The following is a 23,954-nucleotide window of genomic DNA, read 5'->3' as shown; positions in this document are numbered from 1 at the left end:
TAGCTTGATTGGAATCTATTTCGTGTTTAGAGGTAAGATCTGAAGTTGCAACTTCAGATCTAGGTTAATAGTGAGCCATGGAAGCTTAAAGCATCAACCATGGGGCTTGATTTAGAGTATCTTTCTCCCAAAACCTCCTTTTAGCTTGATTGGAGCTTGCTGAGCCTTACATGCACGTAAAGTTGGAAACTTTATGTGTGAATCTGGCCCTAGGAGTCCAGATCTATGTATTGGAAGTATTGAAATGGCCTGAAATCGTCTGAATGAAGATGTCGCGTTTGGACTCGGCGAGTTGGAAGAACAACTCGGCGAGTCTGTTGAAGATTGTCTTGGACTCGGCGAGTCTGTTCTTGGACTCGGCGAGTCTGGTCGTGGAACCCTAACCTTTTCTGGTTAAGCCTCTAATCAGTGAGTTGAGGGACGACTCGGTGAGTTAAGCAGGATGGGACTCTGAGATTGTCGGACTCGACGAGTCTTGGGGCAACTCGGCGAGTTGAGTCGTTTTATGGGAGTTCTGAGTAAAGGAACTCGACGAGTCGACGGGTTGATTCGACGAGTAGGGTCAACCAAGAAGGTTGACTTTGAGTGAGGACTTTAACTTGGACCAAGGGTTGACCAGTTTGACTTCCAAGGGTATTTTGGTAATTATTGGAGTTTATTGGTTTTGGTTATTTGGTAATGATCAGTGGTGGAGTTCGTGCTGGTGGTTGGAGCAGCATGGTCTTGTTTCTTCAAGTTGGCAGTTGCAGGTGAGTTATCCTCACTATATCAACAGGGTCCAAGGCACCAAGGTTGACCCTTTATTGGATAGAAATCCGGGTAGTTGTTGTTATGTTATTGCTTTGCTATGTCTGCATCCTGGTAGTTAGGATGGTATATGATAGAGACCTAGTGAAGGTCGGTATCCTAGTATACAGGATGATGCTATGCTAGTGACCGGTTAGGTCGGTATCCTGGTTAGGATATTGCTATGTTATGTGATATATTGGTTCGGTTTGATTAGTTGTGTGATGTTATATGATTATATGTTTATGTGCACATGGTTGTTGGACTTGGGCTGGGTTGAGGCGGGTCCTGCTTTGTGTTGTAGGCCAACATACCCAGGGCGGACCGGTTAGACCGAAGGCCCAACGAGCGGTAGGCTGAAGGCCCCAAGAGGGTGGACCAGACGTGCCGAGGCTCGGAGAATGGACCAGACAGACTGAAGGCCCGGTGCGGGCAGACCAGTCACACTGTAGACTCAGAGAGTGGACCATGTGGACTGAAGGCCCGGTATGGGCGGACCAGTCATACTGCAGACTCGGAGAGAGAGTGGACCGGGTGGACTGAAGGCCTGGTGCAGGCGGACCAGTCACACTGTAGAATCGATATGCATGGTTTTTCTATTTATGATATGATATGATATGTGTATGGTATTGTGGTTGGTATTTTGGGGGTAACTCACTAAGCTTTTGGGCTTACAGTTTCGGTGTATTGTTTCAGGTACTTCAGGAGATCGTGGCAAGGCGAAGGCGTGATCGTACCGCTCTTCAGTTTTATGTTGATGTCTTGGAACACACTGATAATAAATGAGTTGTAAACCTTTTTGTAATAACTTAATGAATATGGATTGTCTTTGAAAAGTTTAAATTGGTTGTAAATTTTCACGGTGTTACATTTGACCACCAGCCACGTACGCTTTACGTACATTTGAGTACGCCCAACGTACTCAACAGATCACGCGTTTCTCATTTAAATGACAACGGGACCAATTTGCAACAAATTTCATACTTAAGGGTAGAAATGGAAAATACCTAGATCAAGGTGCTATAATTCTCCCCCACTTGAATCAGACTTCGTCCTTAAAGTCCGCTTTTGCGAATAACGTGGGGCAGAGCTCTCACATCTCTGCCTCGGGTTCCCAAGTCCATTCGGAACCCTTCCGATGCTGCCACTGAACCTTGACCAATGGAACCACCTTGTTACGCAATGCCTTCTTCTTCCTATCCAGAATCGCCACTGGTGTCTCAACATAATTCAGGCGATCATCAACCTGAATATCATCCAAAGGAACAGTTGTTGAATTATTAGCCATACACTTCCGAAGCTAAGAAACATGGAAGGTGTTATGAATCTGACTAAGCTCCCCAGGCAAATCCAATCGATAGGTTACCCTGCCTACCCTGGCTAGAACTTGAAACGGCCCACTATATTGATGCCCCAAACTGCCCTATTCCTGAAGCGTATTACACCCTTCCAGGGTGATACCTTCAGTAAAATCATATTGTTGACATGAAATTCCAACTCAGATCGACGTCTGTCAGCATAGCTCTATGACAACCGAGAGGTTTCCGTCGCTGATCGCCATTACGAAAGAGTAGAAAATATATGTAATAGCTTAGTATCGTAAAATCTGATTTTTAAAGATAATAAGAATTAAATGTGCTATTACATTTATTTGATAAAAACATCCATTATGCTCAAAAATCAACGTCCGGAAAATTGTAACGTTTTCTTAGATGGTTAACATAATTGGATAGTACGCGTTAACGTGATCTCAATGATATAAAATTCGTAAAACTCCGACTCCAAGGGAAAGAGTTATGGATTTTATAAAAATAGAAATCAACCTCGTAATTAAACTTAATTACGTCAAAACGGTACTTAGAGATTGGTTGAGTTTTTACTAAAAGTGCAAAAAGGAGTTTCGTAGTACTCCTCGAAATAAACTTTAAGAAAAAGTTTGCCGAAAATGGAGTTCATACGAGAGAGATATGATTTTTATAAAATCATTAATTTTTAACCTAAAATCATTAATTTTCAACCCCGTTAGGCACAAAAATGAAAGTTAAAACTAGCCAAAACAACCTAAATGAGAGTTATAGTACCCATTGAGATCATCACATAGATATAGAAAGGGTTTAGATCGGAGCTCGCACGAATTTGAGTAGATTGTGAAAGACGTGGCCGAGTGGGGGAGTGACATGTGGAAACTTCCAGATTGGGCCATGATTGTTACGCGCGGTGCACGTAGATATCTGCCTGACGTGCACCTCTAAAACTCGACTATAAATAGAGGGTTGTGCTATTCCTGCTTCACACACACTCAAACTTCTCTCTCTTTAAGTCTCTAAGTAGTTTCCATATGGAGCGATCCCCAGAGTCCTGAGCCCGATTCAACCTTACATCAAAGGTTTCACACGACTAGGGTGAGTACACGACCCCTATTTTACTGTTTTAAATGTTTTACTGGGGAGGGGGATACATGCTTATAAAATGGTTTTATCAAAATATGTTTATTGTTATAAATATCAAATCATTTTATAAAGCTTAAAACCTTAGGATAGTGTAGCTGTAGATACTATGCCTGGTGTTAAGCTATGATATTATGCCTAAGAGATATGATGTCTAATAGTCTAGGAAGAGATAAAACCTAGATGTTATAATGGCCAAATCCCTAGGATAACGTGATACCTAGAAGTTATGTTGGTCAAATATAAGGATATACAATGTACTTAGTTGTTACTTTGCCCAAATATCATGTTTTCAAATAAACATAATTAGGGTATATATGAATATTAATCTATACAAAATAATTATGAGATCAAAGGTTATACTTGTCAAATATAAGATAAAAGATTTATATTGTGATAGTTATAGGAAATCCCTAGGAATGATTAAGGTAAAAGATAAAAGATAAATACCTAAGGTCAGTGCGAGAGCTAGAAAGATATTTATAGATACCTATAATCGTTAATCTTGCGAGAGCTAGAAAGATATTTATAGATCTATACGGGGTTTGACAACCCCACATGCGATTGCTAGCTACAATCCCGACAGTATAATTTTCTTATTATTTACTATTCGACGTCCGTGAAGCGTCGTGGCGGGGCACAATTATTAGTCAAAGAGTGTCGATTATGGGGGCTCATGATAAAATACGTTAGGATCGTTAGATATCTTACAAAGATAGTAAATAAGGATTAATAAAATATATCATAATAAGTTAATAAGATATGATCATTAGATATTCTAAAAGATAACAAGATATGATCGTTAGATATCCTAAAAGATAGTAAGCTAGGGTTGATAAAATACTTTAGGAAATGTTTTTCTGAAATAAAAATGATTCTTAAAATAATACAACCCAATAAAAGCTGAAAACTATAAAAAACTTGTGCACTCACCAACATTATGTTGACGTTTTTCAAGAATACATGTATTCTTAGGGAGATGTGTGTGTGTGTGTGTATGTGAGAGAGAGAGAGAGAGAATCGAATGTTGTGGAAAAGGATTGAGCTTATGGCGTCTATTTATAGGTTGATCAGCGACCATGCGCGTCGTGCAAAGTCCATACCCGCCACACAAAGGGTCGATGTGGCCCCTCAGGTGCGCTGGCATTCGGCAATCAATAGCTGGGGTGTCATGGCAGCTTCTAAAAGGTCGTGTGCGGGGCGCAAACACATGCGGAAAATTTCAAACTTTAAAATTATGTAACTTCTTCATACGAGCTCCTTTTTTGACGTTCTTTATATCAACATGTATCTATTGGCGATATCTACAACTTTTATTTATACTCTGTTGGCTAGTTTTGACTTTATTTATTTTACACAGGCTTAGACTGTTAAGGCTCGTATAAAATGCATAACTTTGTCATCCGATGTCCGTTTTTGACTGTCTTCTTATCATTGGACTCCTATTAACGAGATCTCTGACTCTCGTTCAGATTGTTTCAGCTAACAATCAAACGATCTAAAATTCAATATTTGAGATGTCTACTACTACGTTGAATCTTAGAAACATCGTTAACTTCCTAACTGAAGTTAGATTTGGATGTCATCAATATATACGCTCTAGGTTTAATGACTATTATTACTTTTGTTTAGATCACTAAGGCTAAAAAAGTAATCTAACTAAAAATTATTATTTACAACGCGCTTTGCGGAATCGAGTCGAATCACGAAACTTCGACAGACCATAAATTATTCAGTATAAGTCTGATTTAAGCGTTCGTTATATCCCCAGAATCCTTGTCACAACTACTTCAACTTTCGTCAAGGGTATTTAACCTAATTATTATTCTGTTTTGGACACATATTTTATCCTTATTTTATTATATTGTCGTAAGCATGTATACTACAAATAATTGCACATAAATCAATATTACTAAAATAGTTTCCTTTTATTATATCAAATAAGTTACAATTGTTGACCCTAATCATCTAATTAATGCATAGCGAGAAACACAAGTGTTACACATACATCGTTATTTCTCCCTTAAAAAACGATTTTTGAGTGTAGAATGTTTGGTCTTCAAGCTGAAGCACAATATGAAGTTTTTGTAGGATGTTCGATTTTGTAGGGTGTTCGATTTTCCATTTATGTTCGAGAACACAACTTTGATTTCTGGGTTTGTCTTCATGTTCTTCAGCAGATTTTTGGATTTATGTTCTTAAGTTCATGTTTGTTATAGATTTTTGCATTAGAGATGGAGTATTGTGTGTGTTGTTGATCTAAAAATAAAAAATTAAATTACTTTAGATTTATGGTCGGATACTTGCCGGAGAAGACGATCGGAGTCTCGCCGGAGCTGCCAAATATGTCGGAAACTGACTAAACCTCCGATAACAAGTCATAATGATATATTTTGAACAATTTAACAAGTTCAATGGGAAATTATGTGTAACGACCCGTCTCCGATACGATGATTCCATAGTATTTAATTAGAAGTTTGTAAGAGGGACTCGGCGAGTTCATAGCCTGACTCGCCGAGTAGGGACGGGATTTCAAGCACGTGTTAGTCGGCGACTCGGCGAGTCCATATTCGGGACTCGGCAAGTCTGCCTGCCTGGAAGAAACCCTAAATCCCCGGGTTGCTCACTATTTAAACCACCTTATAGCCCCCAATCTCGCCTCCTTCACCCTCAGAGAGCTGTGAGAAAACCCTAATCCATCCTTGAGTGATCCAAGTGTTCTTGTGTGAAATTTTGAAGGCTTGAAGAAGAAGAAGAAGAAGAAGAAGAAGATAGGAGCAAGGAGAAGAGGTGTAGAGCAAAGATCCAAGGGAAAATCAGAGTTCATTGAGGTATTCTTCGGATTTCCTCCCCTTTTATGCTTTAAACCTTCATTAGAACTCTTCTAGATCTAGTTTGATGCTTTTCTCAAGCCTTATGATTGTATGGATGCCCTAATAGGTCGAGATATCCTTAGATCTGTTCATTTAGGAGTTGTAGAGCCCGGATCTATTGCCTTTTTGATGATACTTTGCATGAAAACCCTAGATCTAGCCTTTATTATGCTTTGTGAGCCATTTTATCTTCATGGATGCATATGGGCACGTAAAGATAGAATCTTTACGTGCTAATCGAGTTAAGGAAGTCCAGATCTATAAGTTTTATACACTGGATTCAAGCAGAATCGAGTTTTGAGTTGCTGCATGCAAGCGACTCGACGAGTCGGAAGAACGACTCGGCGAGTCGAGTCGCGAGTCCCTGATTTTCCCTTTTTGAGTGATGCCGAGTGGGACCAGTGAGTGGTAGAGTGGACTCAGCGAGTTTGAGGTCAGACTCAGTAATGGAGGGACTCGGCGAGTTGTTCATACAACTCGGCGAGTCCAAGGCAATCTTCTTAGCTCGAAGAACAACTCGTCGAGTTGTTCATACGACTCGGCGAGTCAGATGCAGATTGCCTGAGTTGTTGATTCAAAAGGGAACTCGTCGAGTTGATGCCATACTCGACGAGTAGCAGCGAGTAGGGTTGAGAAGTGAGAATATGGACTCGGCGAGTCAGGTCAACTGTGGGTTGACTTTGACCAGGAGAGTTGACTTTGACCAGGAGAGTTGACTTTGATCAGGAGAGTTGACTTTGACCAAGGGTAAAAGAGTCATTTTACCCCAGTGCAGTGATTAGCATTTGATTCAGTGTGTTATGGATTTGTAGCCGGGGAGATACCGGAGCAGCAGCAGTTAGCTTCCAGAGCCATACACAGCAGCCAGTTCACGAGGTGAGTTTCCTTCCAGTAGGAACGGGTCTACGGCCACAATGCCGGCCCGTTTAGTTAGTAGCAGTTCCGGACTTCAGTCCGAAGCAGTAGTTCAGTATGCTTGATGTCTCCGTGATTCAAGCACGTTGTGTGTTATATGTTCCGGACTATGGTCCGATGCAGAATGCAGTATGTGTGTTTATGTTAGTTGATATGTGTTATGCCATGCTATGATGATTAGTTCCGGACTTCGGTCCGATGCAGTCAGTTCCGAACTTCGGTCCCATGCAGTCAGTTCCGGACTTCGGTCCGATGCAGCTGGTTCTGGACTCCGGTCCGATGCAGTGGGCAAGGCCCAGTATGTGTTTTATATGTATTGTATGGTATGTGGTAGTTTGGGGGAGCTCACTAAGCTTTGTGCTTACAGTTTCAGTTTTGGTTTCAGGTACTTCCGCAAGCAAAGGGAAGAGCTCGGGATGATGGCATCGCACACACCACAGCTTTAGTTTTTATCCTGGGAGTTGATTCAGTTTCTTGATTTTGGATATGTTACAGTTATGATACAGTTTTCCTCATAGTATTTTTACTATGGTTGAGAAACATAGTGTGTGGTTTTATGATATGATACTCAGATTTATGGTTTTTGGTTATATTGAAAAATGAAATTTTTGGGTCGTTTCAAGTTGGTATCAGAGCCTTGATTTGAGGGATTCGGATACACGTCTGGGTGTATCTGAACTCAAACTAAGGGGAAGATAAAAAGATTTTAAAAAAAAAAGGAAAATGTTTTCTAAAGAATTTTGAAAGCACTTAGAAAGAAAGAAAATTTTAAACGAGATAAGGGTGTGGTGCATGCGATCAGCCGAGCTCAAGTAAGTACTCCCAAATTACCCATACAAGTTATTTGTTCAGTTTCAGTTTCAGTAGAACAGCATGCTAGTATAGGACTAAGGATCTAGGAGGATGCCTTATGTGTCTGCTTTATGTGTTATAGCTTTATGAGTATTGCATGCTAGTATTGAGTAGACAGCAGTAGGATAGCCTGTTTAGGTTATGCCTGATAGTATGAGCTTAGCATTGTATGCTAGTACAGTTTCCTCATTATGGGGAAAGGATTGCTTGAGTAGTTTCTTGTGTTCGAATGCTGCTTGCTTTGTGCTTTGTGGGACTCTGAGTCATGGGAGTTAGCCATTAGGTGAATACATCACACCACATGTGATCAGGGTTGAATAATCTCAGAGTGCTGGAATTGGCCCTATTGCGCAGCTCTTGTCTGAGTCCAACCGTTGTAGGGACGATTCTTTTACTTGAAGGATTATTTGAGCCTCGTCACATGTGATGGTGTTTAGGTGGTGGCTAATTAGCATTATAAGGAGGCCTTCAGCAGGTGAGGACTGGTTGAGTGGAGTCAGAGATTTCCCTAGGGCAAGCCTAGGATGAGAGTAGCAGAGATCAGTAGTAGTAGAAGTGACTTGGTGGAGTCAAGGCAGTTCTTGAGGAAAGTACGGATAGATGTGGCAGGTAGTATGGGCCCGTACTACTGAAAGCAGAGGATCCGTACTCGAATCAAGAAAGGCCGAGACAAGACCGGGAAGCTAGTCGTAGTATCAATGATCCCTCGAGATATTTCAGTTTTCTGATGTCGTTGTGATGTGTTTCAGAATGGTGGTTTTGCGTTCGAGACCAGCAGCCGGCAGTGGAGGTGCCGGGGAAGGATCAGGTTCAGGCTCGGGGGACGAGCGCATGGATGAGCAGACTCGAGAGTTTCTTTCTTCAGAGATTACGCGTATCATTATAGAGCAGACTCCTGTGATCTTCGGTTCGATCAAGGAGGGAATCCTAGAGCTGATGGATGAGAGATTGGGCACCTTTCGTGCCGAGGTGGCGGCCATGATGGGATCGCGCACCCTTACATTCAGGGAGTTCAGGGCATGTGGAGCTCCAGACTATCACGGGGCGCGAGACCCCATAGCGAGTACTAGATGGTTGGCGGATGTGGCCAACGCTTTCCACACTAGCAGGTGTCCCGAGGGGGACAAGGTCAGATTGGCGTCCTGTCTTCTGAAGGACAGGGCACGGGATTGGTGGGAGGAGGTCAGACATACCATTGGAGATGATGCAGCATTGGACGCCATGACCTGGGCTGACTTCTCTACCAGGTTCAGGGTGGAGTTTGCACCGGTTATTGAGGTGCAGCAGTTAGCTAGAGAGTTTCAGGACCTCACCCAGACTACAGAGACAGTGGCGGAGATCACCGCCAAGTTCAGGGAGAGGGCTCTTCTCGTTCCTCAGTATGCAACCGATGAGGAGATAAAGAAGGCCCGTTATCATGAGATGTTGCGGAGCGATATCCGCCAGTTTGTGAGCTGGTCCAGATGTAAAACGCTGGATGACATGATTGCTAGGGCTCGGGAGAGGGAGATTCATCTCGAGATGGAGAAGAAGAGGAAACCGGAGGCGGTTTCGGGTACAGGTAGTTCGGGAAAAAAGCCCATGGTTTCAGATCACAGATCTAGGAGTCAGCAGAGCCACGGTCGATGTGGCAAGTGTGGGAGATTGCACGAGGGGGCGTGCAAGGCAGGGAGCTCCGGCTGCTACAAGTGCGGTCGGATTGGGCATTTGAGCAGGGATTGCACGGCCCCTGCTACTGCCGTTGTAGCATCAGATCTGATTTGCTTTCAGTGCAATCAGAGGGGACATAAAAAGTCCCAGTGTCCGAGTTTAGCCGCAGCAGGGAAGGTGGCTGCACCTGCCCCTGCTACCTTGAGGATTACAGATGGCCGGCAGGGCCGAGCTGATGCGCCAGTGGCGAAGAGTAGGGCGTTTCAAATGACAGCAGAGGAGGCGCGAGCGACTCCTAATGTGGTGACGGGTATGTATCTTCCCTTCATCTCTATTTTTACTGATTGTTGTTGCTTATGATTATATGTTTTGTATAAGGTCGTTCTCTGTAAACGACATTTCTGCTATGGTATTATTCGATTCGGGGGCTACCCGATCCTTTGTATCACTTGCGCTTAGCAAGAGATTTAGTAGAGCTCCAGGGGAGTTGGACTGTCCACTAGAGGTCGAGATAGCAGATGATAGGACCGTGAGGGTCGCCAGAGTATTCAGAGGGTGTTCGCTTCAGTTGTTTGACGAACAGTTTTCGGTGGACCTGGTTCCTATTCCTCTGCGAGGGAATAAGGTTATAGTAGGCATGGATTGGTTGAGCCCCAATGGGGCGGTGATTGATTGTGAGCAGCAGTTAGTGAGGGTTCGCACTCCTAGTGGGGGAGAGTTAGTGATTCAGGGCGAGAGGCCACAGCGCGGACCGACCTTTTGTTCCGCCGCGAGAGCGAGACGTTATTTCCAGCAGGGTTGTGCTGGGTATATAGCTTATGTAGTAGATGCCCGGGAGAAGGGTAAGGTAGCAGTAGACGATGTTCCGGTAGTGCGAGACTACCCGGATGTATTTCCCGAGGATTTACCGGGAATACCTCCTGAGAGGCAGGTTAAGTTCAAGATCGACCTGATTCCTGGTACGGCTCCGATAGCCAAGGCACCGTATCGACTAGCTCCCCCTGAGATGCAGGAGTTGTCTACGCAGCTGCAAGAGCTGCTAGACAAAGGTTTCATTCGGCCGAGTAGTTCGCCTTGGGGAGTGCCGATCCTGTTTGTGAGGAAGAAGGATGGGTCGCATCGTATGTGTATAGATTACCGGGAGTTGAATAAGGTAACGGTAAAGAACCATTACCCACTTCCGAGGATAGATGATTTGTTTGATCAGCTTCAGGGAGCGTCTTGGTTCTCCAAGATCGATCTACGCTCCGGTTACCATCAGATGCGGGTTAGAGATGAGGATGTGCAGAAGACTGTTTTCAGGACCAGGTATGGTCATTATGAGTTTGTGGTGATGCCATTTGGGCTCACCAATGCTCCAGCCGCGTTCATGGATCTCATGAATCGCGTGTGCAGGCCGATGCTGGATCGGTCAGTGATAGTATTCATACATGATATCTTGGTGTATTCCAAGACGCAGGAGTAGCACGAGGAGCACCTGCGGGAGGTGCTGGAGGTTTTGAGGAGAGAGAGACTTTTCGCAAAGTTCTCCAAGTGTGAGTTCTAGTTGCGCGAGGTGCAGTTCCTTGGTCACCTCGTCAACCAGAAGGGTATTTTGGTAGATCCGGCCAAGATAGAGACCGTGATGCAGTGGGAGGTCCCGAAGTCTCCATCTGAGATTCGGAGCTTCCTAGGGTTGGCAGGGTATTACCGGAGATTCATTCGGGATTTCTCCAAGATAGCAGTGCCGCTCACCCGACTAACCAAGAAGTCGGTGGTATTTCATTGGGGCCCTGAGCAGCAGGCAGCGTTCGAGACCCTCAGACAAAGATTGTGCGAGGCTCCGACCCTTACCTTGCCAGAGGGAGTAGAGGACTTCGTAGTCTACTGTGATGCCTCAATCACAGGTATGGGAGCAGTGTTGATGCAGCGAGGCCATGTAATAGCTTACGCCTCGAGACAGTTGAAGCCTCACAAGGCTAACTATCCTACCCATGATTTAGAGCTGGGAGCGGTTGTGTTTGCCCTCAAGATTTGGAGGCATTATCTTTATGGGGTCCGTTGTACTATCTACACGGATCACAAGAGTTTGAGGTACCTTATGGATCAGCCGAGTCTGAACATGAGGCAGAGGAGATGGTTGGATGTGCTAAAGGATTATGATTGTGAGATCCTTTACCATCCAGGAAAGGCCAACGTGGTGGCCGACGCCCTAAGCCGCAAAGTGTCGGCAACCCCTATCAGAGATCTGTGTTTGAGGATGACAGTGATCACTCCATTGTTGGAGCGGATCAAGGAGGCTCAGGTTGAGGGCCTCAAGGAGGAGAGACAAAAGTGTGAAAGGATAGTGGGCCGAGTAGCTTCGTTCGATTATGACAGTCGGGGGTTGTTGACGCTTCACGGGAGAGTGTGGGTACCGTACTGGGGTGGGGTACGGCAGGTGTTGATGGATGAGGCTCATAAGTCTCGATTGTCGATCCACCCAGGGGCGACGAAGATGTATCGAGATCTTCGACCCGATTATTGGTGGCCCTGCATGAAGCGGGACGTCGCCTGGTATGTTGAGAGATGCCTGACCTGCAGGAAGGTCAAGGCGGAGCACCAGAGGCCTCACGGCAAGATGCAGCCGTTAGACATTCCAGTGTGGAAATGGGAGGACATCACCATGGATTTTGTCACCAAGCTTCCCAGGACCGCACGAGGAGTAGATTCGATATGGGTAGTAGTGGGTCGGTTGACGAAGAGTGCTCATTTTATCCCGATCCAGGAGAGTGTATCGGCAGAGAAGTTAGCCGATATCTATGTGCGAAAGATTGTGGCACGCCATGGAGTGCCGGTATCGGTGGTGTCAGACCGAGATGTCCGTTTTACATCCAGATTTTGGAAGCGGTTCCACGACGAGATGGGTACTCGTCTCCATTTCAGCACCGCTTTCCACCCTCAGACGGACGAGCAGAGCGAGAGGACGATTCAGACTCTCAAGGACATGCTCATGGCATGTGTTTTAGATTTCGGTGGCAGTTGGGATACGTATCTTCCGTTAGCGGAATTTTCGTATAACAACAGTTATCATGCGAGCATTGATCGACCTCCCTTTGAGATGCTTTATGGGAGGAAGTGTAGGACCCCGATTTGTTGGGGCGAGGTCGGTCAGCGAGTCATCGGGAGCACATAGGTGGTGCTCAAGACGACCGAGTTGATCCAGCAGGTCCGTAGTAGACTGCAGACTGCGCAGAGTCGGCAGAAGAGCTACGCCGACAGGAGGCGTTCAGACTTGGAGTTTCGGGTGGGTGAAATGGTCCTTCTGAAGGTCTCACCTTGGAAGGGTGTCATCAGGTTCCGGAAGAGGGGCAAGTTGGGTCCCAGGTTTATTGGTCCTTTCAGGGTTTTGGCCCGGGTGGGTCGGGTTGCTTATCGGTTGGATCTTCCTGAGGAGCTTAGTCAGATCCACAACACTTTCCATGTGTCTCAGTTGAGGAAGTGTTTGGTGGATGAGTTAGCAGTCGTTCCCCTAGAGGATATTCAGGTTGATAACAGTCTGAATTATATTGAGAGGCCGGTCGCGATTTTGGACCGGAAGACAAAGACCTTGAGGAACAAGGAAATTCAGTTAGTGAAGATGCAGTGGCAGCACCGGAAGGGGTCTGAGTGGACGTGGGAGGCCGAGGAGGAGATAAGAGAGCACTATCCGGAGATATTTGCAGATTCAGCCGTAGCAGACTTCGAGGACGAAGTCTGAGACAAGTGGGGGAGAATTGTAACGACCCGTCTCCGGTACGATGATTCCATAGTATTTAATTAGAAGTTTGTAAGAGGGACTCGGCGAGTTCATAGCCTGACTCGCCGAGTAGGGACGGGATTTCGAGCACGTGTTAGTCAGCGACTCAGCGAGTCCATATTCGGGACTCGGCGAGTCTGCCTGCCTGGAAGAAACCCTAAATCCCCGGGTTGCTCACTATTTAAACCACCTTATAGCCCCCAATCTCGCCTCCTTCACCCTCAGAGAGCTGTGAGAAAACCCTAATCCATCCTTGAGTGATCTAAGTGTTCTTGTGTGAAATTTTGAAGGCTTGAAGAAGAAGAAGAAGATAGGAGCAAGGAGAAGAGGTGTAGAGCAAAGATCCAAGGGCAAATCAGAGTTCATTGAGGTATTCTTCAGATTTCCTCCCCTTTTATGCTTTAAACCTCCATTAGAACTCTTCTAGATCTAGTTTGATGCTTTTCTCAAGCCTTATGATTGTATGGATGCCCTAATAGGTCGAGATATCCTTAGATCTGTTCATTTAGGAGTTGTAGAGCCCGGATCTATTGCCTTTTTGATGATACTTTGCATGAAAACCCTAGATCTAGCCTTTATTATGCTTTTTGAGCCCTTTTATCTTCATGGATGCATATGGGCACGTAAAGATAGAATCTTTACGTGCCAATCGAGTTAAGGAAGTCCAGACCTATAAGTTTTATACACTGGATTCAAGCAGAATCGAGTTTTGAGTTGCTGCATGCAAGCGACTCGGCGAGTCGGAAGAACGACTCGGCGAGTCGAGTCGCGAGTCCCCGATTTTCCCTTTTTGAGTGATGCCGAGTGGGACCAGTGAGTGGTAGAGTGGACTCAGCGAGTTTGAGGTCAGACTCAGTAATGGAGGGACTCGGCGAGTTGTTCATACAACTCGGCGAGTCCAAGGCAATCTTCTTAGCTCGAAGAACAACTCGTCGAGTTGTTCATACGACTCGGCGAGTCGGATGCAGATTGCCTGAGTTGTTGATTCGAAAGGGAACTCGTCGAGTTGATGCCATACTCGACGAGTAGCAGCGAGTAGGGTTGAGAAGTGAGAATAGGGACTCGGCGAGTTGGCGACCCAACTCGGCGAGTCAGGTCAACTGTGGGCTGACTTTGACCAGGAGAGTTGACTTTGACCAAGGGTAAAAGAGTCATTTTACCCCAGTGCAGTGATTAGCATTTGATTCAGTGTGTTATGGATTTGTAGCCGGGGAGATACCGGAGCAGCAGCAGTTAGCTTCCAGAGCCATACACACAGCAGCCAGTTCACGAGGTGAGTTTCCTTCCAGTAGGAACGGGTTGTGACAACCCGAAATTTCCATTTGTACGAACAATATCTATTCAATGGAAGTCAGTCCAATTTCAATGATTTTCAGACTTTTCCGAACAAGTTAGTGTACCTTAGGGTTTACACTTTAGGAGATATCAGGAGAGTGGATGCTCCTGAGATTGTGAAATTTGGTCATTTCAAGTTTCATGATGTTACAGTCTAAGTTTCAGAATAAAAATATTTTCTGTCAAAATATTTCAGGACTATAAATAGTTTTCTGAATTTATTTAATTCATTATTCACAATTCCAAATAGAGAAAAGCCATATTCTCTCTGACGGATCTTCGGGTTTTTATCCCAGATTGTGAGTAACTCTTTCTAGTAGTGCTAGATTACATATTTGATGCTTATAACATGATTTAGTGGGCTAAATCATGAGATTTAGGAGTTTACTCCCCAAGGTGTTCTTGGGCGGTAAACTCCCGAAACAAGGCCAAAACCGACATTGATACTAGAATAAGGCCTTAGGACATTAGGTAATCACATTAGGGACATGAACACACACAAAACCACCCAAGATTGGGAGTTTACGGCCCAGAACTCTCTTAGGCCGTAAACTCCATTTCAAAGGGCTAAATGGTGGTTTTTGGACTAAAGGACTTTAAGGCTTGCATCTAGATTAATTCCCCAAGTAGCTTAAGGTCTTAAACACTTCAAAAGACACAAAAGAAAGTGAGTTTACGGCCCAGAACTCTCCTAGGCCGTAAACTCCATGTAAATGGTCACAAAGGGTGTTTTAATGACACCTAAGGCCCTAGCCCTTTACAAGAAATTGTACCCACTAAATGGAAGGACCAAACCACACCAAAATCACTTAACCAAGTGAGTTTACGGCCAAGACATGGTTCTTGGGCCGTAAACTCCTATAAAGGGCACTAAGTGGTGCCTAATGCCTTCATATGCTAGGATTAAAAGTCTAGAACACATCCCACTAGTACAAGAGGCTTGAAAACAACCAAGGATTCACCCCAAGGGAGTTTACGGCCGTAAACTCCAAAGGGAAATGTCCTTTAGGGCGTAAACTCCTATTTGGAGTACTTCTAGGCCTTAAACCCTTCCAAGAACATAGCCACTAGGTTAGAATAATTCTAGAAAGCATATTGGACTTCAAAACACACCAAACACACATGTTTGGGAGTTTACGGCCGTAAACTCAAGAGTTTACTACCGTAAACTCCATGTGTGATGGTATATGGAGAGTAAACTCTCATATGGGGTCCTTTTGGAAACCCTAAACTCAAGTACCCTGTCCCACAATAGCTTAGATGGAGTCCTTACGGCTTAAAACACTTACATAAAGTGTTATCTATATCTAAGATGTCTTAAACATTATCAATTAGTCTTTGTGTCTAATTGAGTGCATATATGTGTGATTATATGTTCATTAGGATCGTAGTGTGTGCACAAGTCATCGCTTGACACCTAGCAATCCGATACCGTTCAGTTCATTCCAATCACCAACTACAGGTGAGTTCATACCCCGTAATCAATGTTTTAAAGGATTTTAAATGCTTTAATGGGGGGGGAATACAAGTAGAAACAAACATGTTATTAAATCAGTTTCATGTATTTTATAACTATGTTTTCACTCAGTAGATTTCACATATTTCAAAGGAAGTCACGTGAAATGGTTTTCTATCTTAAAATACTTAGACAACAGAACTATTAGTTTTGAATTATATAATGACTTCAAGTCACCTTATATTATCGTTCAAAGCTCCTAGACACCTTGCATAAATCTACTTGAACAACAACATACTTTCCAGTTAACTATCATAGGGATAGTCAGAGAATATCAAACAAGAGTCAGTTTATTCATGAGTCTATACTAATGCCTTACATGATACATGATTACCTGTACTTAGGATTCTATGATACATGAATATGTTTACATATACTTACCTGTTACAGGAACACACTTACATGAATTCTAGACAGGGACACTTCTTAATAAGTACATTATTCTGTACTTACTTACCTTGGATACTTGAACTAGATCTAAGAGGATGATTTATTTGTATTTACTGTATAAATTGTCTTTCCTATTCCCGTTCGAGGGGATGTTTTCAGCGGGACTTACCATTCCGGATCTCACTGATTAGCGCCAGTGAGAGATGGCGTCTACGGATGTCTAAGGTAGTCACTTGATTTGTGGTCAGTGACAGGACTAACTATCCCTCCGCCCGCTGTTGCAACAGTGGACGAGATGTGGATCTTCGGAGGATCATTAAGTTGACGATCTACGTCAAGAGATCGATGCAGGGACTAACCCTCCTTCCATCCTGCTGCTGCTACAGGGGATGAGGGGACACTCTTCGGATGTTCCTCAGGGTCTATCTTTCGCTTCATGCGATGTAGTGTTGGTCCTAGTACCCAGTGACAACACTTACCATATCATATTTTCCTGTTTACTCTATTTTGTGACGCATTCACATAAACGATGAGTTAGACTAAGCACTTTTAGTACTAGTCTACACAAAGGAAAAACACTTCAGACATACAAAACATTTGAGTCTTGGTAGAAGACTGCACTACATACATACATAACATTTGAGTCTTGGTAGAAGACTGCACTTCCGACATACAAAACATTTGAGTCTTGGTAGAAGACTGCACTACATACATACATAACATTCGGGTCTTGGTAGAAGACTGCATTTCATACATACAAAACATTCGAGTCTTGGTAGAAGACTACACTTCATACATACAAAACATTCGGGTCTTGGTAGAAGACTGCACTTCATACATACAAAACATTCGGGTCTTGGTAGAAGACTACACTTCATACATACAAAACATTCGAGTCTTTGTAGAAGACTACACTACATACATACATAACATTCGAGTCTTGGTAAAAGACTACACTTCATACATACAAAACATTCGGGTCTTGGTAGAACACTGCATTTCATACATACAAAACACTGGGTCTTGGTAGAAGACTACACTTCATACTTATAGAAAATAAGGGTTTTTCTAGGGATTTCATACTTACCTCAACATTTTCACTTAAAGGTTTTCATGGCATTCATAGCAGGTTTTCACAAACAAAGCAATGACACTTATATACTTATGAACTCACCAGCTTTAAAGCTGATACTCTCTTTCAAAATAACTTGTATTCTCAGGTCGCCAGTAGACAGGTACGGAGGACAGGTTTTGAGAAGACGGAGCAGACAAGTCTCGTCTTTTATTTTTGATTGTATATTTTTGGTGTCTTACCACCATGAAAGAACACACATGTATAAAACTTTACTTATAATGCAATGGATGATGTTGTTGCTTGTTTATTGTATTACACTGTTGTGATACTGTACATGACGTCCTACACCCCTGAACGTTTCCGCCGTTCGTGGTTTTGGGGTGTGACAGATTGGTATCAGAGCTTTGTTTATAGTGAATATAGTATATCAACCCATAAAAGATATACTAACTATAAATACATGGGATTAAAACACTCTGTCTAAGAGTTATACTTTTAAATAATAAAATATTTAAGAAAGTATACGTGCCTGCATTCATACTAAAATCAGTGTCACAACGACAAGAACAAAAGTATTACGATTGTTGGATATCACAAGTAAGCCTGGGGATATATAGTCAGTCTTAGGAATGGCATAGCCTGATCAACTATGCTGGTCCAAGGAGTGATTAGCATATGCCCAAGAATGGTTGTGATGTGGCAACAAGTCTAAAAACTTACCAACACAACCACAAAGAAATACCATATGGGTATTTGATCTTACTGTAATTATCTTAGTTAGTTAGTCTATTTTAGCTATCTCTTATATCCCTTTTCTCGCGTAGATTAAGATGGCTGGATTTCCCCACGGCGACCCGTACTTTCCGAACCAAGGCAATGTTGGTTGGCTACAGGCTGAGCCAGAAGATGATCACCCAATCCCTTTGGATAATCACCATGCTGAGGGCTTTTCCGATAGTTCCGACTCGGAGCCAGAAGTCAATAACCTACCCCCGGCTGCTCAAAACCCAAACCTGAACCCTCACCCTGTGTTTCAAGGACCCACACCTCTGTGGGCCACTAACTTGATAACATGGAGTCATGAACAGGGTCAACCCATTCCCTACAATGGGGACCGAAGTTTCTACAACCTCACAGAAGGAGGTTCTGCCGATAGAGTCCTACCAATCATGGTGAGTAGGATGTCTAGGAACACGATGATAGCTCAGGCAGCTATCAATCAAGTCTTGGAAGTTGATGCCAACTCTGGTGTTAACACTGTCCATATTCGCCAACTAGAGTCTGCTCATGAAAGGACTCTGGCCCGGAATGTAAATCTGCAAAGAGAACTTGCTGAAACCCGAGCTGAGGTTAGAGAACTTCGTGCTCAACAAGCAAGGTCGGGCAGACGTATAAGGGACATCGAACGTCTACTGTCGGAATCAAGGACTCATGCTAGTAGTTCTCGTCGCCGATAGAATATCGTTATCCCATCTTTTGGATATAACCTAGTTTATGTAAAACTTAGGTCTAATTTCCTGTCTATGTAAATCTTAGACCTGTTAGGTCTTTATCTGATCTTAAGTCTGTCAGAATTTTCCATCTTGGTTGATGTAAGGTCTACTCTGAGACCATTTTTCCCGAACTTGTTACATCTGTAATTCCAGTTTTATTGACAGATATCTAATCTTATGGAAATTATTATCCAAATGTTATCCTCTTCATTTAGTCATGCTATTCTTTCTGTTGTTGGACTATGGCGATTTAGTCCATGAGACACATTCATTTATCATGTATTCTTATCCATGTTGTCATCTTTTAAACGTATAGTTAAAGATGCCGCCATGCAGGAACCCTAGGAGGAATCCAAACAACGAAGCACCTATACCACCACCTCCACCTCCACCACCACCTGTACCTCTTCAAACTCCAAATCCTTTTGATGCCACTATGTTCCAGGCAGCTTTCACAGCAGCAGTGGTAGCTGCTGTGTCAGCAATCAACGCTCCTGCCCCTAGTGGATCAGGAACAGGTGCACCACCTTCAAACCACGGCGAAAGCCATGGACACCCTCGGGAATGCACCTACAAGGATTTTACTAACGCCAAACCCCGCAGCTTCAACGGAACTGGGGGTGTTATGGTGTTGAGACAATGGATCGAGAAGATGGAATCTGTCTTCGAGATCTGCTCATGTCAGGAGGGCAGCAAGGTCAAGTTCGCAGCTTGTACCTTCTCTGACCGAGCACTAACATGGTGGAACAGCCATGTTAACTATCTAACTCTGACGGTGGCATATTCCATTGGCTGGGAGAAATTGAAGGAGATGCTCATGAAAGAATACTGTCCTCGAGGCGAAGTACAAAAACTCGAGCAGGAATTCTGGGGTCTTCAAATGGTTGGATCCGACATCACTACCTACACAAATAGGTTTTGTGATTTGGCGAACTTATGCCCCGACATGGTTGCTCTCCAGAGCAAAAAGATCGAGAGGTATATCTGGGGACTGTCACCCCAGATCCAGTCAAGTGTGATCACTTCCAGGCCTATTACTTTTGATAGTGCCAAGGAACTGGCACATTCTCTTATCGATCACCGGAAACCTCAGAACATAACCATTCCTACCCCTGTACCACAAAAGTCCAACCCCGACTACCACAAGAAGGGGTGGAATAAGAGGAAAGGAGGGGCTCGGCAAGGGTCCTCCAAGAAACAACAATATGTGGCGATCAATGCTGCCACAGTTACTCCTGTTGCCCCTGCCAACCTCTTACCAGCAAGGGCATATGCTGGAACCCTCCCGAGGTGCACCAAGTGCAACTTCCATCACCTCGGACCTTGCAGGGAGATGCATTGCTCTAACTGCAACAAGAAGGGACACACCGTCCGCTTCTGCAAAATTCCAACAGCTCAAGCTGCTCAAGTTCCTAACACCGGGATGGGCCACGCTTGCTACGGATGTGGCGAAGTGGGCCATTACAAGAGGAACTGCCCCAAAGCAGGGATGGCTGGAGGAGTGGGAAGAGTTATGGCTCTAGGCCACGAGGAAGCAGTAGCTGATCCAACGATAGTTACTGGTACGTTCCTCCTCGATAACTCTTATGCTTGCATACTTTTCGATAGTGGAGCCGAGAAAAGTTTTGTAAGTCACAAATTTGCACACCTTCTTAAACAAAAACCATGTGCATTAGATAGTTCATTCACGGTAGAAATGGCTAACGGGAAAACAGAGAGTACAAACTACATATACATAGGTTGTACTTTAACTTTAGATAGCCATACCTTCAAGATAGATCTTATGCCAGTTACCATTAAATGTTTCGACGTTATCATCGGTATGGATTGGTTGAGTCTTCTGCGTGCCGACATTATGTGCTTCGAAAAAGCAGTTCGTCTTAACCTTCCTAACAACGAAACTTTAATTATCTACGGCGACAAACCTAGTACTAGCCTTCGCATCATTTCGTGCATTCAAGCACAAAAGTGTTTGCGGAAGGAGTACCATGCATTTCTCGCACACGTCGTCGATACCAGCCAAGAACAGAAAGACATCCAGAAAATCCCAGAAGTACGCGACTTTCCCGACATATTCCCAGAAGAACTTCCCGGTTTACCACCACAACGCCAAGTCGAGTTCAGAATCGACTTAGTGCCAGGGGCTACCCCCGTAGCCAAATCTCCTTATCGTCTTGCACCGGCTGAAATGCAAGAACTTTCCAGTCAACTTAACGAACTTCTCAAGAAGGGATTCATTCGACCAAGCTTCTCACCATGGGGAGCACCGGTCTTGTTCGTCAAGAAGAAAGATGGATCGTTTCGCATGTGCATAGACTATAGAGAACTCAACAAACTTACCATTAAGAATCGTTATCCCTTGCCCCGTATTGACGATTTATTTGATCAACTTCAAGGAGCCAACTACTTCTCGAAGATAGATCTACGATCCGGATACCACCAACTACGAGTGTTAGAGGAGGATGTTCCCAAGACAGCCTTCCGAACTCGTTACGGGCACTACGAGTTTGTAGTGATGCCATTCGGATTAAGTAACGCGCCCGCAGTATTCATGGATCTGATGAATAGGGTGTGTCGTACTTACTTAGATCAGTTTGTCATCGTCTTCATTGATGACATACTCATCTACTCTCGAAGTAAGGAGGAGCATGGTCAACATCTCCGAAAAATCTTAGAAACATTGCGTGCGGAGAAGCTCTACGCAAAGTTCTCGAAGTGCGAATTTTGGATTCGGCGAGTCGAATTTTTGGGCCATGTGGTTAGCGAAGAAGGTATACACGTGGACTCTTCCAAAATTAAGGCCATCGAGAACTGGTCAGCACCAAAGACACCTACCGAAATTCGTCAATTTCTAGGTCTAGCTGGCTACTATCGCAGGTTCATTCAGAACTTCTCCAGCATAGCGAAACCTCTTACAACCCTGACCCAGAAAGGCGTGGCCTTCGACTGGGAGGAGAAACAGGAAAGAGCGTTCCAAACGCTCAAACGAGCCTTGTGCACCGCCCCAATACTATCCCTTCCCGAAGGAATAGAAGACTTCATTGTCTATTGCGATGCATCCAATCAAGGACTCGGATGTGTTCTGATGCAGCGAGGTAAGGTTATAGCCTATGTCTCGAGACAGCTGAAGACACATGACGTTAATTACACAACCCACGATCTCGAGCTAGGAGCAGTTGTATTTGCTCTGAAGATCTGGCGACATTACTTATACGGTACCAAAAGCACGATCTTTACAGACCATAAGAGTCTACAGCACATCTTCGACCAGAAAGAGCTCAACATGAGACAACGACGGTGGGTCGAGCTACTTAGTGATTACGAATGCGAAATTCGTTATCATCCGGGTAAAGCCAATGTAGTAGCCGACGCCCTAAGTCGGAAGGAATATACTGGTCGTAGAGTCAAATCCTTGACTCTAACCATCCACTCACACTTGTCCACACAAATAAAGGAGGCTCAGCTCGACGCTTTGAAACCTGAAAATGTGGCGGGTGAATCCCTTAGAGGGATGGATAAGAACTTGGAAGCCAAGGGTGGCGGAGCCTTATACCTCATGGATCGGATCTGGACACCGAAACACGGTGGCTTCAGAGACTTGGTCATGACGGAAGCTCACAACACTCGTTATTCCGTCCACCCGGGTTCAGATAAGATGTATCTGGATCTTAAAAAGCTATACTGGTGGCCTAACATGAAAGCAGATATTGCTACCTTCGTGAGTAAATGCCTTACTTGCGCAAAGGTCAAGGTCGAATACCAGAAACCCTCCGGTCTTCTACAACAACCGGAGATACCAGAATGGAAGTGGGAGCGGATCACTATGGACTTCATAACCAAGTTGCCCAAGACAACGGGCGGACTTGATTCCATATGGGTCATTGTCGATAGACTGACCAAGTCTGCACACTTCCTACCGATCAAGGAAACAGACAAGATGGAGAAACTTACCAGAACTTACATTAGGGAGATTGTAAGACTGCACGGTGTTCCTTTATCTATCATCTCAGACCGAGATAGTAGATTCACTTCGAGGTTCTGGCAGTCATTACAAAATTCCCTAGGAACTAGGCTGGACATGAGTACAGCCTACCATCCACAGACCGACGGGCAAAGTGAGAGAACTATCCAAACCCTAGAAGATATGTTGCGTGCCTGTGTGATTGACTTTGGAAAAGCTTGGGATACTCACTTACCCCTTGTTGAATTTTCCTACAACAATAGTTATCACACGAGCATCAAGGCAGCTCCATTCGAGGCCCTCTATGGCCGAAAGTGCAGATCCCCTCTGTGTTGGGCTGAAGTGGGTGATACTCAGTTAGCTAAGGGACGAGTTCCCGAAAGCACTCTCACGGGTCCGGAGATCATTCGGGAAACGACAGAGAAGATCGTTCAAATTCGTGAACGGTTAAAAGCCTCTAGAGACCGACAGAAAAGCTACGCCGACAAGCGTAGGAAACCATTGGAGTTCCAGGTGGGCGACCGAGTCCTACTGAAAGTCTCACCCTGGAAGGGCTTGATACGCTTTGGAAAGCGTGGGAAGCTCAATCCAAGATACATAGGGCCTTTCGAGATTCTCGCGAGAATCGGCCCTGTGGCTTACAAGCTCAATCTACCAAAAGAACTCAGTAACATACATCCTACCTTCCACGTGTCGAACTTGAAAAAGTGCCTATCTGACGAGACTATTGTCATTCCACTCGACGAGATCGAGATCAAAGAGAGCCTCAACTTCGTGGAGGAACCAGTAGAAATCATGGACCAAGAGGTCAAGCGAACAAAGCAGAGCCGTATCCCGATAGTGAAGGTGCACTGGAATGCAAAGCGTGGACCGGAATTCACTTGGGAACGTGAGGATCAGATGA

This window comes from Lactuca sativa, chromosome 2 (assembly GCF_002870075.4).
Source record: "Lactuca sativa cultivar Salinas chromosome 2, Lsat_Salinas_v11, whole genome shotgun sequence".
Classification (NCBI taxonomy): Eukaryota; Viridiplantae; Streptophyta; class Magnoliopsida; order Asterales; family Asteraceae; genus Lactuca; species Lactuca sativa.
The sequence above is the reverse complement of the archived record's forward strand: the minus strand, read 5'-3'. Positions refer to the sequence as shown.